This window comes from Neopsephotus bourkii, unplaced genomic scaffold (genome assembly GCF_033783945.1).
Source record: "Neopsephotus bourkii isolate Nb327-2 ecotype Australia unplaced genomic scaffold, CSIRO-AGI_Nbou_v1 NB_962, whole genome shotgun sequence".
Taxonomy (NCBI): Eukaryota; Metazoa; Chordata; class Aves; order Psittaciformes; family Psittacidae; genus Neopsephotus; species Neopsephotus bourkii.
Genome location: NW_026901456.1, coordinates 5,692,191 through 5,706,067, shown reverse-complemented (window position 1 = coordinate 5,706,067; position 13,877 = coordinate 5,692,191). Strand labels below are relative to the sequence as shown.

Below are 13,877 nucleotides of genomic sequence, written 5' to 3'. Positions count from 1 at the left end.
GCCATGAAAAAAACCAAGCATTATGAACAAAGTTAACTGCAGAGCAGACTGCAGCAAGACTCAAAGCAGAAGAGAAGATGGATGGGACTTCAAAAACAAAACCAATTAAAACAAAACAAAACAAGAGAAGCCGTAAGCCACTGAAGAGATACAGTATTTATGACTAATACTCTTATTTACTAACCAAGAATGAACCAACAGAACATTTTCAAAAGGATGAGAGAGAAAAGGGCATGAACAGAAGTTCAAAAATTTTAAAAAAGAGCCAAGTGAAAGCAAGGAAGAACTAAAAGAAGAGCACAAGTGAAAAGAATGCAAGAAAACACGTGCATAAGGAGTAAGCAGGAGAATTACAAAGCACGACAGTTAGAAAGCAAGCAGGAAAGTTGGAAGAGAGAACTCATCAAGCAAGACTGTGGTAGCACATCTTGAGTGTATGTAAGCAGGACAGCATCAGAGTGGGAATATTAGAGAAGGAATGTGCATGGAAGTTTGAGATAGCAAGCAAAAGTCAGAGCGGCAGAGCAGGGAGGGGGCAGGGACAGACAGATTGGTGAGTGAATTACTACAGGAGGGGTGGCAAAAATTCCTCAAAGTGATATTCTCCATTAAGTAACAGTGCTATCAGAGCCAGTTAACCAACCCCTGCCTCTTCTAGGAGGAACCCTGTTCCTGTCCACCCACACAACTCATTCCATTATCTTGTCAAATGTCTGAGCAGCAGCACAGTGTACCAGGTCTGGGAACCGATCTGACTGAAAAGTAACCTGATTCTCCACCCACACACACATCCAAATGTTATATATATAAAATTATATATTTCAGCCAACTCAGTTTCCAAGTCTGATTCACTGGTTGGTCTTACAAACAGCTGTGCCAACACAAAGCAGGTGGGAACAAGTAGCCAGAATCTGGAGAGGAGAGCTGCTTAAGTGGTGACTGCCTTCAAGGAACATATTGTTGCACACTTTGCCTTAGAACGACTCTTTCAACAGTTTCCCTCAAAGTGCTTCAGTGGCTCTACATCTTGCAGTATTAACTTCACGTTAGTTTGCTAATACTTAAACTGTAAACCAAACACATACAACATCAACAGATTAAATCTTGTGCATATCACACACCCCTCACAGATGAGGTAAAAAAGAGTTGTTTCTTTTCATCTTTTTGCTTCTTTTTTAAATCAATTATTTCAAATTTGGCATAGGTACAGTTTTGGGGAGAGCAAGTTAATTTTCGCTACACTCAGAGAAACATACAGACTTCGCTGGGTGGAAGGAGAAAATGGTTTAGAGTAGAAGGCAAAGGGGGTAGAAAATCAATGTTGCTTATGTTTTTCTCTGTGTATGCTGTTCTTTGCTGTGCTGCCCTTCAGCATTCTCAGCACTGAAATTCTGTATAAGCCTATGGTCTTATCTCCATATTAGAAGATGGAATTACCTCTTAGTGAAAAAGAGATAATGAAGTCTTCTCAAAGAAGATGATGATAATGAAGACTTATCATAAAGATAATGAAGTCTTCTCAAATTTTCCCCAAGAAGGTATAGTGGCAGCAGAAGACCAATAGTTTCAATCTTTACTCATCAGCTTCTGTTAGTTTGTATCCCTTCACTGCCACTACCACCAAGCAATGTCTCAAGACTCAGTAACAAATTTGGTCAGCTGAAACTAGAACAGAAATTATTACTGTGGAAGACAGTATTTCAGACATTTCCTTCATGAAAGCCAAGCATATCCAAGCATGCAAAAGTGTGGTTTACACACTTGGTATACACTTACAAAGTTAACCCACTGCTCCTGGAACTATTCACTCTCAAGTGGTTGAGCCACAAGACTGAGAACTCAGTCCTAAAAGATCAGGTAGAAGAGGTGGGACCTTCTATACTAGTAAGATGGAGACGTTTCAATCATACAAGCCAGGCAAACACCATATATGCCTTTTTCTCCTTCTCTGTGAAAAAGTTTTATAGATGTCACAGAATCAGAGACTGTGTTAAGAAATGTTATGGCAGGCCTGATGAATTTTTGTATGTTTTGCAACATAATCTTTACTTGCACAGTCAAATGTTATTTTATTCACTGAACAGATGCTTATCATGTCTATCAGGACAGGACATGGAAAACAAAGCAATACAGTTAATACCAGCTATACCATAAATGATACTAATTACTGAAATACTCCATTAGTTATTTTCAAAATTGAAGTATGTGTATCAAATGGGAAAAGAGACTGCAAGCAAAAAAAAAAAAAAAGTTCTTTATGGTTTTTTTTAGACAAGCAAATCCCCTTTTGGAAAAATGAGTTTGAACTCTAAATGCCCCAAATTTCAAAAAAAAAAAAAACTTAAGTTCCTTGAACAGAACTCTATCTGGATATGCTGAGTCACTCTCCAACCTGAAGAGACTGCTTCTCTGTGTTACAAAGCACTCAGAATATAAACTCAAGTCAAATGCAACTAGAAATACACAGTATACTGCTATTAAGATGTAAGACACCTAAACCCTTAACCTCAGCTCTGTCCATTGCATCATTGTGTAACTTTGGGCAAGTCACTTCGCATTTTTTACTTTCAGTCCCCTTTAAAAAGCAGTTTAGTAACATGTATTTGTCTCCTGTCAGCAAAGCAAAAACTGCTGCATGTATGGAAAGCAACATGACATTAAGCACTATACAAAATACCTAAAATGACCAGAACTCCTCTCCTCACCCCAAACCCCAGAAACTCAGTGCCTTAGCTTAGGCTGCCAACATATTTGGTGGAGGTTTTTTTCTGTACATTAGATCTTAATAATTGAAAAATATTTTCACATGATGCTAAAAGAATCAAAGAATCTCTTAGCAGTTGTTAGATTCAGATACTAAAATGTTAGACCTCTGCACACAAGCCTATGAGAAAGTTACAAACCTGAGACTAAGTGCAAGGTCTGGACAGTGTGCAATTATTAACAACTTGTAAATATAATCAATTTTTTTTAGGTACATCAGACCACCAAAAGCAAGAGAGTTTTCCTGGTTTTGTCAGTATTTGAGTGCTTAACTAAGTTAGGGAATTTTTTGGAAATAACTAATAAGGTCAAATACAACCCTACAAAGGCTCTCAAGATTAAAATGTAAGAGGAATGACCATGCTTAAATACATGGAATATAAAGCATACCTGTTTCCTCAAATATGTAAATAAGATGGCATTGTCAAATTTCAAGCTCACTAGTTTTAGAATATACATGATGACTAACACACACCCTAGACACTGTATTTTGGGACCACTGTACGCTTGCTAAAAACATACCCTGAGCTCCAGCCTCACCTCAAACCACAGATCTCAAATTATTTTGTTTGATGCAAACAAAACTTTGCTTTACATACAAAGATCCAAATTAACATTTTTTTTGTAAACAAAGTACCAGTAGTCAAGAGAATGAAAGCATATAAAGAATCCTGTATCAGAAAATACCAAAGGAAAAATTTTCAGACATGGAACTCTAAAAATTAAATTCTTCATCTCATATTGAAAATTTGGGATAGAAATAATTACATATTCTCACATTTCAATAAACTTAGGTAGGAACTATAAGACTTAAATCTTAAAAAAGAACCTGAGGCTAACAGTATGGCAAAACAGTTGTTTATCTGTGTAAGCACTATGTAGACCTAAATGATACTTTGACAAAAAAAAAAAAAAAAGGGAAAAAAAAAAGAAAATTGTGAAAAAGATATAGAAAATTATGAATGACATTGGGAAGGTCAATGAAGTCCCTTCTCTCTCATTACAGACCTTGGAAATACACACTAAAGGGCATCAAACATAAACTAAGGCCAAGTAAATCTTTTTCGCGCACAAAAGAATTATTTACTGATCTCACTCAGGACATGTCCCTGATGCAAACAAAAAATAAAACATCCCACAACAGTTTTTAAGATCTATAAATTATTACATTGGACAGAATGGGATAAGAGAAAAAACAACAAAAAAAAACCCTTCTGTTTCAGAATGTAAACCTACCATGAACTCATGAACTTTCCAGTACTAGGAAAACATCTAATGACATGAACTACTCCAATTTGGTGTTTCCTTCATCCTGAGGTTTTCTTTTAGTAAGCTTTCTAAAAGCTTACTGAGATAATTTTTTTTGAGGTTGGTTATTAAATAAAAGCCCCACACCCTACAAACACTGATAGCCTATACACACACAAATCATGGATACAGACTGATCCTAGGTCACTGATTATCTCTAACATTTCCAAATGCAAAGCACCACATGCATATACTGGCAGAGCTTCAGAAGATCTCTTCAAAATGTCAAGTTTGTCACACAGGTACATTCCTTTCCTTCACATACAAAACACTGAACTCGATGTTCCTGTGTATCAATACATGCATTTTACTTTTATATTTCACTTCCATTACAAACTTTTATATTTCACTTCCATTACAAACAGTAGCTAAAAGCAAACAAACATATTTTAAAACATCTTTGGTCACTTTGAGGAACATTTTTATAAATTGTGCAGAAGAGAATGATTTCAAAGCATGACACTTGAACTTTGGGTACTATAAAGCGAACCTGTTTTCTCCTTTCCTGAAATATCTGGATGCTGGTTAAGAACACCTATAGCAGAAAACCATAATGATATACCTACTTTATGCATGTATACAATTATTTCTTCACATTATGAGAAAAAAAATGGGAAGTTAATCTGTATTTTAAAACAGAGAACCCTAAGATAAGACACGTAACTTGGCCAACATGTTTTTCTTGCTTTATTAACTTTTGCAACAAGTTAAACAGAAATATTTTAGCAAAAAATTGTATTTTGGTTTACTGCAATTGCCTAGCAGTATGCAAATTCAGAGGCACTAGGTATTACCTTGAAATGCACATTTAAAAATTGTCTCAAATTCTAATGGTTTCTTACATGAGAAAACTATTACATAGGTTTTTAGTCCACATCACCTGAAGCAAAGCCAATCTTGACTTAAGAATGACAACAAAAGTTGTCAGTGTTATCATTAACCACTAAGGTAAGGCAGCCAAGTACTTGTACTCCAACAATCTGTTGCCACATGTGCAGCTGGATTTCTCAAGGTTTCAAAACTAAGCTCATAAAGTTTTAAAAGGCCCATGCTGTGAACATGACTCTAAGTTAATTTAACTCCATAGAGATACGTAAATGAATGTTTCGATGGGTAAAAAGCCTGAAAGTAGACTCGTATGGACACTGTGAAGTGCAAATCATGATCGCGCACTTTGTAAAATAGGTGAAAACATCCCCACACAAATCCTACAAAGACAGGAGATAACCCTCTTCTAAGGATCACATCAGATGTCATTAATGACTTCCATTCATGCCTATGTATTATTAGTTCTTAAACCTTCTATCATTAAGATTTTGTACAACAGACTTCCATAGACTCACAAGCCTTTTTATTTATCAAAAGGAAAAACAAACCACGAACACATACACATTTACACAATGCCAGAACAAAAACGCTACATAAGAGAACATTGGGACTGAATGGGTATGCACCTCAAAGTCATGAAATACTGATTAAATGGAGAAAGAAATAATACTTCCTTCATGTTGTACAGTACAAATCAAAATGGGTATCAGGTCCTGGGTAAGGATGTACTCCTCTAAGTAGTACAACAATGCAAAACCAAGCAATTTTTAGCTATACCCTTATAATAAAAACTTTAACTATAGTTTATAACTCAATATCATATATACTCTTTCCTCTCAGCTTTCAATATAAATTAATCATTTATGATGCTGTCTCTAGTAGACACAGTTCACAGAAAACGTTAATTCACTTAGGAACTAAGCTTGTAAAATGCCATGTGTATTAAAAAACAATAAAACTGTCACAAAAAGTTTAAGATAAAAGGGTCATTCAAAATGAAGCTGTAGTTAACTGACCGTTCCCCACAACTGTTCCTACTAGTACTTCTGATCTGGGGGAAAAGGATAATGTCAGTTTGTAGCCTTAACATATACAGAAGTTCACTTCAGCAAACATCTGCTCTCAGTGGGAAGACACAGACAGGTATGTACAATCACATACATGTTCAGCATTTGCAGTAATGCTCATTTTCCTCTATAAGGGCCTGCCATAAATCTACACTTCTGCAGGCACACTATGACACTGACAGGAAAGCCACACTAAATACAGGAACACAGAACTCTAAGCTTGTGAACATCTGATCATGGTGAAAATGTACATTAACCTGCATTATTCCACAACTACAACTGAGTATTTGTAGTATTTATGAGCTAACTTCTACTGGGAAGCAAAGGGAAACTATCAGGATGTTCACACAACAACCTCTTCTTATTAACAAAGACATCAAGGTATTTCAAACATTAACTTGGAGTTCTTGCCAACCCATTAAATCAGTACCTATTTATCCCTAAGTTAGAAAGAGCAACAACAAAGAAGCCAGAACTAGACACGATCCAGGAAAGTTACTGACCTTCCAGTATCAATAAGCTTTTGCAAGACTGTATTAGAAACTGATTTGTTTGTTACCACACACATACCCCATATGTATTTCATGGTTTAAGTCCTGTTAAAACTGTATTTAAAACCCAAGAACATATGGTGTTAAGTAAGAAAAAATCTGTAGTTACTTACAACTGGACAGATCAAACAGAGATGAGTGTAAGGAAATTATTTTTTCAGGAAAATGTAGAACTAAGTAAGTACACATTAGCTTCCCTACCAGACAGTATTTTTATTCCTCTTTTTACACCCCTTCCTTCAGTAGAACAGTAAACTGACAGTATGGACACAGAACTATTTCCCTACAGAGGAAGTGGATAAGCTATGCTCCAATTTGCTCCTCAGTGACAGGTCCACTGGCAAAGTAAATGAGAAATTATTAGTAATTTACATAGTTTGCAAGAACACAAATTAAGACTTGAACACACAGGCAAACGGGATTTTCAGGGAACAAAAAAGTCAACTACCAGTGTTTGAAGTCAGGAAGCCAAAATCCAGCGAACAGAAGGCTTTGGGGACACAAGGATTTAAAATTCCACTAACAAGTTTGATTTAATCATTAAAATGCCTTTAACTATGGTTGTGATACTAGCCATTTTACTGGTTTGATTATTTTCAGGAACTCAAAATTCAGTCAATTTTTTTTCTATTACATTTTGGAAAGAGTAACTCTGCCATTAGAAATTAATGGAAATTTGTACATTTCCACTCCTCTCCTATTTCTTCATCCAAATAGATATTAAAAAGAGGAAACCTTTCAACACATGTATGAATATATTATTAACTATTCCTTTAAGTGACTCAAAACAGAGCCTATTTTTATTTGCCTCTGGTGAAAAAGAAAAAAAAATTAAGGTTTTGGAATGTTATATAATACAGAAATTGAAAGCTTGGTTTCTCACAGCTGGAACAAAACTGACACTTAATGGACTTAATTTCACTTTCATTTACTCAGTTTCACTTTCTGGTTTTTAGTGCTACCCAGACCCTGGAAACTCTGCAAGGAGCATGTTTACAAATAAGTGCTAGCTTATGTTATTTTAATTACAGAAACATTTTCACTGCTTTTAAGAAATGATATATTCAGAGCTGAAATTAAACTGATTATGTCTTCATACAGGGTAACTGAAATAGCTAACTATCTAGGCTTCAGAGGCTCCACAGTATTTGCACTGTATGGACATAAGCAGAGCTGACTGGGAACAATCTTCCACCGTTTCCCTAGCTCTTCAATGGGTATTCTCCTTGTAAATCATATGACAGGACATTTCGGAATGAATCAGCATATGATTATATCAGTACCTTTCATACTGAGCCACTCCATCTCCAACCTTTTCAACTGCAGAAAAACTCACCTATCCTTTAGAGACTGTGGAGGGAAAGGGGGGAGGAGCAAGGGAGGTGAAAGGAAACCTTATGAAGACAATGGGACTTAGCTTGTCTCACCACTCTGCTTTCTAGCTAAAGAGCTCCTTTTTAGATCCGTGCTCCTAGGCAAGTAAGCCATAATCAAGCACCCACAGGTACTGGACACCGAGTATTAGTGGAAGCAGAGCTAAACTCCAAATAAAGCTGTGGTAAGTATGAACTAGAGACCTATTCTAAAATAATAAAATACATTTGTACTAGTAAAAGCAGTTGCTTTTTCCAGTTACATCTGGATAAAAGAGAATCAAATGAAGAATTTTACTTTCCTTCCCCATAAGGAAAAAAAGATAACCAAAGAATATTTATTACAAACTGTTACATTAACTGTCACACTCCTAATGTTTAGGCCATTGCAATTCTATTGGTATATTGTGTCATATCGAAGACAAAGTATTAGGTAACTGTACATACAGAATTTGTCTTCCTAGAAACAACAATTGTTTCTAATTATTGAAAGTTTCTCCAGTGCTCGGTAAACCATCAATAGACTACAGTTCCCATAACTCTCCTCTTGAAGGACCCATGGAGGTAAGGAAGAAAAAAGAAAATGGGAAGGAAACAGAGAGTATTCCCCTTCTCAGAATGTCTTATTTTTTTTCTCCACTCATAAGCTTAGAAGAAAGCCATGTTTGCCCAGAAAGAGTTTTTGGTATTATTTCAAATAGTCTTAGAGAAAAAAAGAAGTCTCACTGCATAAACATATGAAGGCTTTTAGGCTTCTTAAAGTCTGATGAGTAAGAAAGTTATTACATAAATTAAAAAAAAAAAAAAGTTTCTTACCAAGCTCTTAACAAAAAAAAAAAAAAAGATGAAACTGTAAACTTAACAAATAATCTATTGTACTCAGTTATAAAGACAAAAGCAGCAGTTCTCTGTAAATAATCCTATTCTAAAACAACAGATCTATTTACAAAAGGATTTCAGAAGTTATACAAGTCTCCCATGCTCCCATAAAACAAAGGTTCCAGAAAATTTTTTACTTAATTTTGGAGAACAGCTCTCAAAAAAAAAAATTAAAAATTACCATAGAAAAACTAAACATATAGCAGGTCTTTAATTCTTACTCAAAATATAAGATGTAACAGCAACTTACAACCTACAGCCCCATAGTCAAAAAACACCTAAAATACAGTTTTTTAGAAGAATGCTGAAAAGATAATCTAATTATAGCAACAAAACTGCTTCTTTGGTAAGAGTATGTACTAGTCTTTACCACCCATTTCAGTTCAGATTAACCTGTAAAATGCTATCACAGTAAATAAAGGTAAATTTTTTCATGTGTTTAACTACACTTCTTGCATACTACCATATGACCATGTGGTAAGGTTTCAAAAACATTAGCATAAACTAAAAGGGACTTTCTCACTCTATGTTAAAATGTTTACCAACTGATTTGAACTGAAATGACAAAAGCATCACAGTAAGCCCATTCAGGCAAAGACTAATAACACAGTTAACCCAGACACGTTTCTTTGCAAGGCCCTATCAGAAGATTTTTAAATATGGTATATGTGTTTGCACATGTCCTAATTAAATGTAACTTTAAAAGCTTAAACAAAGCATGGGAGCTAGTACTTTACTAGTACCAGTCACATTTTGCTGCTTTGTTTAAACTATCAACCAGCTTGTTAGAAGTCATTTATAGACATCACATGTTAATTCCCAGTCAATGCAAAACCCACCTACTTTAAAAATTGATAAATTCCCAATGACTAGCTCATTATTTTACACAAGTAAGAAAATACTACCATAAACTGACACTGAAACAGAGAACTCTTGGCTGCTATTAGGTAAAATTATCCTTGTTGCAGCTTCTCCATCACTGTCCAACAGGGGGGAGGGGACTGCAATGACAAGTTCTAAATTCACCCAAGTATTGATTCAGGAACTATAACGCTGCTGCTCATGTAACAAATTGTCTTTCTTACCTATCTGCCTGGTAACAATATTAAACTATTGTCATATGTAAACAAATACACAAAACATTTTATAGAAGAAACTGCTCTCTCTTCTTAAGAAGACCATACTCTCTATCCAACTTTGAACAAGATATACTTGCTTTACTCAAAGAATATTAAAAAACCACGAATTAAACTCAATGAGCTTCATAAACTTTGACAGAATTTTTAATTCATGGCAGAAAATGAAAATTTAACACTTCACACATATTCTACTTCGGACTCCAAATAAGAACACTCTAATTCTAAATAATTAATATAAGGCAAAACCATTAAGTGTAGTTTATGAAAGTAGTCTATATATACACACCCCTCAAGTTCACCAAATATATATAGATAATAGCTAGCAAATACTAGCTCATACTCGGGAGTTATTTGCAGTGTTAGTATTCTAATTCTACAAAGTATAATTAATTTTCCAAAATTATCCAACCTACTGAGGTTGGGGGAAGGGTGACGTGGACAAAAAGACAAACAAGTTTACCAAAACTTTTTAGGGCTACAGACTATTCCAAAGAGGTAAGTTAAATTCTGCTTGGTTACAGGCAGGTAACTGAATACTGTGATGAACAAAATGTTTGCTTATTTATCACCAGGTATCACTGACATATTCTTCAGCTTCACACACCTTTTCTTAAGGAAAGAATGAAATACCAACATGATAATAAAACAAATTGTTAAGTTGTACTTATCTGGATCCCACTATAATACTATATCCATGCAAGTGTGACTATACATACCTACTGGCAAAAGTTTACAGCACACTCTCATTCAGATTAAAACAGTAGGTTGTCAAAAACACGCTTGTTGATTTATTTTGTAGTCAGATATTCTGTCTTTGTTAATCTTAAAGAACAATGAATGTTTATTTCCCCAGATGACTGTGGAGTAATAGGAGAACTAAGTAACAGCAGCAATCTAGATACATGATCAAAGAACCCCTACATGGCTTTGGACAGACTAAACCAAAAAACTTCAAAGCTGACTGACATTCAGAACTGCACAGATTTCGAAATTTCAAATTACAGTACACTTAACTGAGTTTTCTGATTGGGGGGGGGGGGGGGGGAGGGAAGGGAAATGCCACTCCAGAGAAGGAGCACCCTCTGTATTGGATGAGGTCTCCAATTTCTTCAGCAACACAACGCTGAATTCCTAAAACACTGCAGCGTGCTATTAAAATACAGAAGTGCCTCTGTGTCCCTGCACCTATTTCCCAAGTGCTTCTTTCTCCTCTTCCCCATCCCCCCGCCAGAATGACAGTCATCTCACACAGGTACTCCTTCTACATCGGTCTCCAACTTCCCCACCTATCACTCAATCCCTCACACGGGTGCAAAAAGGGGCACCCAAAGCCTCCACCACAACAGGTGCCTGCTCAGCTGATGGTTCAACTCCTGACGCCCTCCTCGCCTCCCGCTCCCAGACCGGGGAGAGACCTCGCACCCGCCCACCGCAGGGCGTTGCGCATAAGAGCGAGAGGATCCAGGCGAGGTCTCTTCCTCCATTGCCGGTTCCGCGGCCCACCTCGCCGCTCCGCTTCCCAACCCGGCAGCGACAGCCTCTCCAGGACGCCGAGGGGAACAGGGCCGCAGAGGCCCCGGCGGCCACCGCTGCTGCCCCCCGCCGCCGCTGCCTCCCGGCCATGCCCGGCCTGCCCCAGAAGGGGGCGGCGGGAAGGAGGGCGGGGAGAAGGCTAGTCCCGAAGCCCGGTGCGGGTCCCGGCCCTGCCAGCGCCAGCCCGGCGTTCGGCGGGCCCCGGCATTCTCCAATCTCCTCTCTCTAAGATGGCAGCGCAGCTGCCCCCTGCGCTGCGCCCCCTTCGACCGCGCCGGGCCGGGAGGTGGCACCAGCTCGTCCCGCTGCGCAGCTCCCCGCCACCGGCTAAGGCTTTTTACTTACCCGTGTGGGGGGCTGCGGGCCCAGCGCCCCGGCCCGGCTTCTCCCAGTCGAGGCCTCTTCCCTCGGGCGGCGGGCGCGGGTAGGGCGAGGAGAGAGCGCTTCTCCCAGCCTCGGCCAGGGGCCCCGGCGCGGCAGCGCCTCCCTCTTGTGCGCTCCGCAGTCCGGCCGCCCCGCCGCGCTCGGGCCCGCACGGCTGGCGGCGGTGGCGGTGCCGCTCGGGGCGCGGGGGCACCGGCCGTGGGGTCTGTCCACTGCGCGCGTCCCTCTCTAGGCGGCGAAGAGGAGGGGGGGCCCGGCACGGCGGGCGGATCCGCGGCGCTTCCTGGCCGGGCTGGATTTTCTATCGCTCACAAAATGGCGCGCGTTCCAAACCTGCGCAGCGCCCGGCGGCGGCGGCAACGGCAGGGCCCGGCCTCACCTCGGCTCGGCGGCGACGGAGGTGGCGGCGGTGGCTGCGGCGGCGGCGGCGGCCTGAGCCCGGCCAGGCAGCGCGGGGACAGCGGCGGGCGGGCGAGCGAGCGGGGGGAGGAGGAGGAGAAGGAGGGGGTGGGGGGGGAAGCGCAGCGCCGTACCGAGCCCCCGGGAACTCCTCGCTCCCTCCCTCCCTCCTTCCCTCCCTCCCCCGCCTGCCAGCCTCTACCTCCTCCCTCCCCGCCCGCTCCTCCTCCTCCTTCTCCCCCTCCCTCCTTCCCTCACGAACCGGCTTTGCCAGGCCGTCGCGCTGCTGCCGTTAAGGATCCGCTGCTTCTAGCCGGTCCGCGCCCGTCCGCTCGGGACGAACTTCTCGCGCGTCCCCGCCGGACCCTCAGGGGACGGTTGTTTTCTTGGGGTGCTTTGTTTGTTTTCTCGTGCGATAACGCCTGTCGGGGTGGTGGTGGGGAGGAGAAGGGAAGGAGGGGAAAAAGAAAAAAAAAAGAAATAAAATAAACCCGGGGTTCGGGCGGGAAGAGGGTTTTTTTTAAATAATTAAAAAAAAAAGGTAACTGACAAAATGGCGGCGGGGCGAGCCCGTTTCTATGGCAACCGTCAATCACGGGGCCCGGCTGCCCCACCCCGGCCGGGCGGGAACCGGTGCTGACGTGGGGCAGGCGGGGAAGAGAGCGACGGGTGAAGGGCGGGCCCTGGTCGCCTAGGCAACCGCTGTTCATCCCCCTCCGCCCTCGGGCGTGTGACGGTATCCGTGCGGCCGCACCGCTGCAGGCCGGGATGGCCTCGGCGCGCCGGGCCGTGGGGGAGGGGAAGCGCCAGGGCGGGGCGGAAGCCGGTAGCGGCGCGGGGGGAAAGAGGTGGAGGGGAGCAGCTGCCCTTGTCCCTGCCGCACGGTGGGCGCCTTCACCGCCCTTCCCCTGCCTGCAGGGGGCGCCGGCAGCGCGGCGGCCTGGGGGAAGCGGGGGACTGCGGCCGCCGGAGGCGAGGCTCCTCCAGGCAGGGCTAGGCCGAGCGGAGCAGGGCCGGGTTCCCGCGCCACCCGTCGTATGGGAGGCCACAGGAGGGCTGCGGGGTTCTTGGGACGCGGAAGGAGCGATGAGGCTGTGTCTCCGGGATTCTTGGGCACGCAAAGGTCCTTCTCGTCCCCATTCTATAGTCCCTATAAAAGAGGAGAGAAATCCACCTAGCAGTTACCTCGCCTGGCAGGCGCGCTGTAAGTGTGCTCGGCCAAGGGAGCCTCAAGTTGCTGAGTGAAGGCACCTTTCCACTCGCAATTGCAGAGCATCAGTGCAGCTAGCTGAAATCTGTGACAGGGATTTCTAAATTCTGTTTTCTGAAATGCCCACAAAGATCAAAAAGTAGAGTATGGCCTTTAACTAATACTTTAATTCTGACATGTGATGCTTTAATCTAGGCATTTTAGTTCACAGCCAGCTTCCTTGAAGAAATTAGGGCGTACTGCTAACACTTGTTCCATTTGCTTTTCTTCCTATCTCAGTATTTTTTTACCTCAGTATAAAAAGTGGACATAAGCAGCCAAGTATAGGGAGACAGGTGCAGTAACAGCCAAAGTCATAGGTCCCCCAAATAATGGAAGTGTTGCTTTACAAGTGCAGTATCACACACAGCTGCTGCTGAAAAGCACAGCCCAGAGTCCCTCCA

The 13,877-nt window shown here is 41.5% G+C and overlaps 1 protein-coding gene across 1 annotated transcript in view; it reads right to left on the bottom strand.

Annotated features, from left to right (window-relative positions):
* DYRK1A (dual specificity tyrosine phosphorylation regulated kinase 1A) overlaps nucleotides 1-12,229 on the bottom strand; it is an 86,727-nt gene extending 74,498 nt beyond the window's left edge. Inside the window, exon 1 of the mRNA XM_061359149.1 lies at nucleotides 11,787-12,229. The gene's annotated coding sequence lies outside the window, so the exon portion shown is untranslated. The remainder of the gene's footprint in view (nucleotides 1-11,786) is intronic.
* Between the last annotated feature and the right edge of the window lie 1,648 nt (nucleotides 12,230-13,877).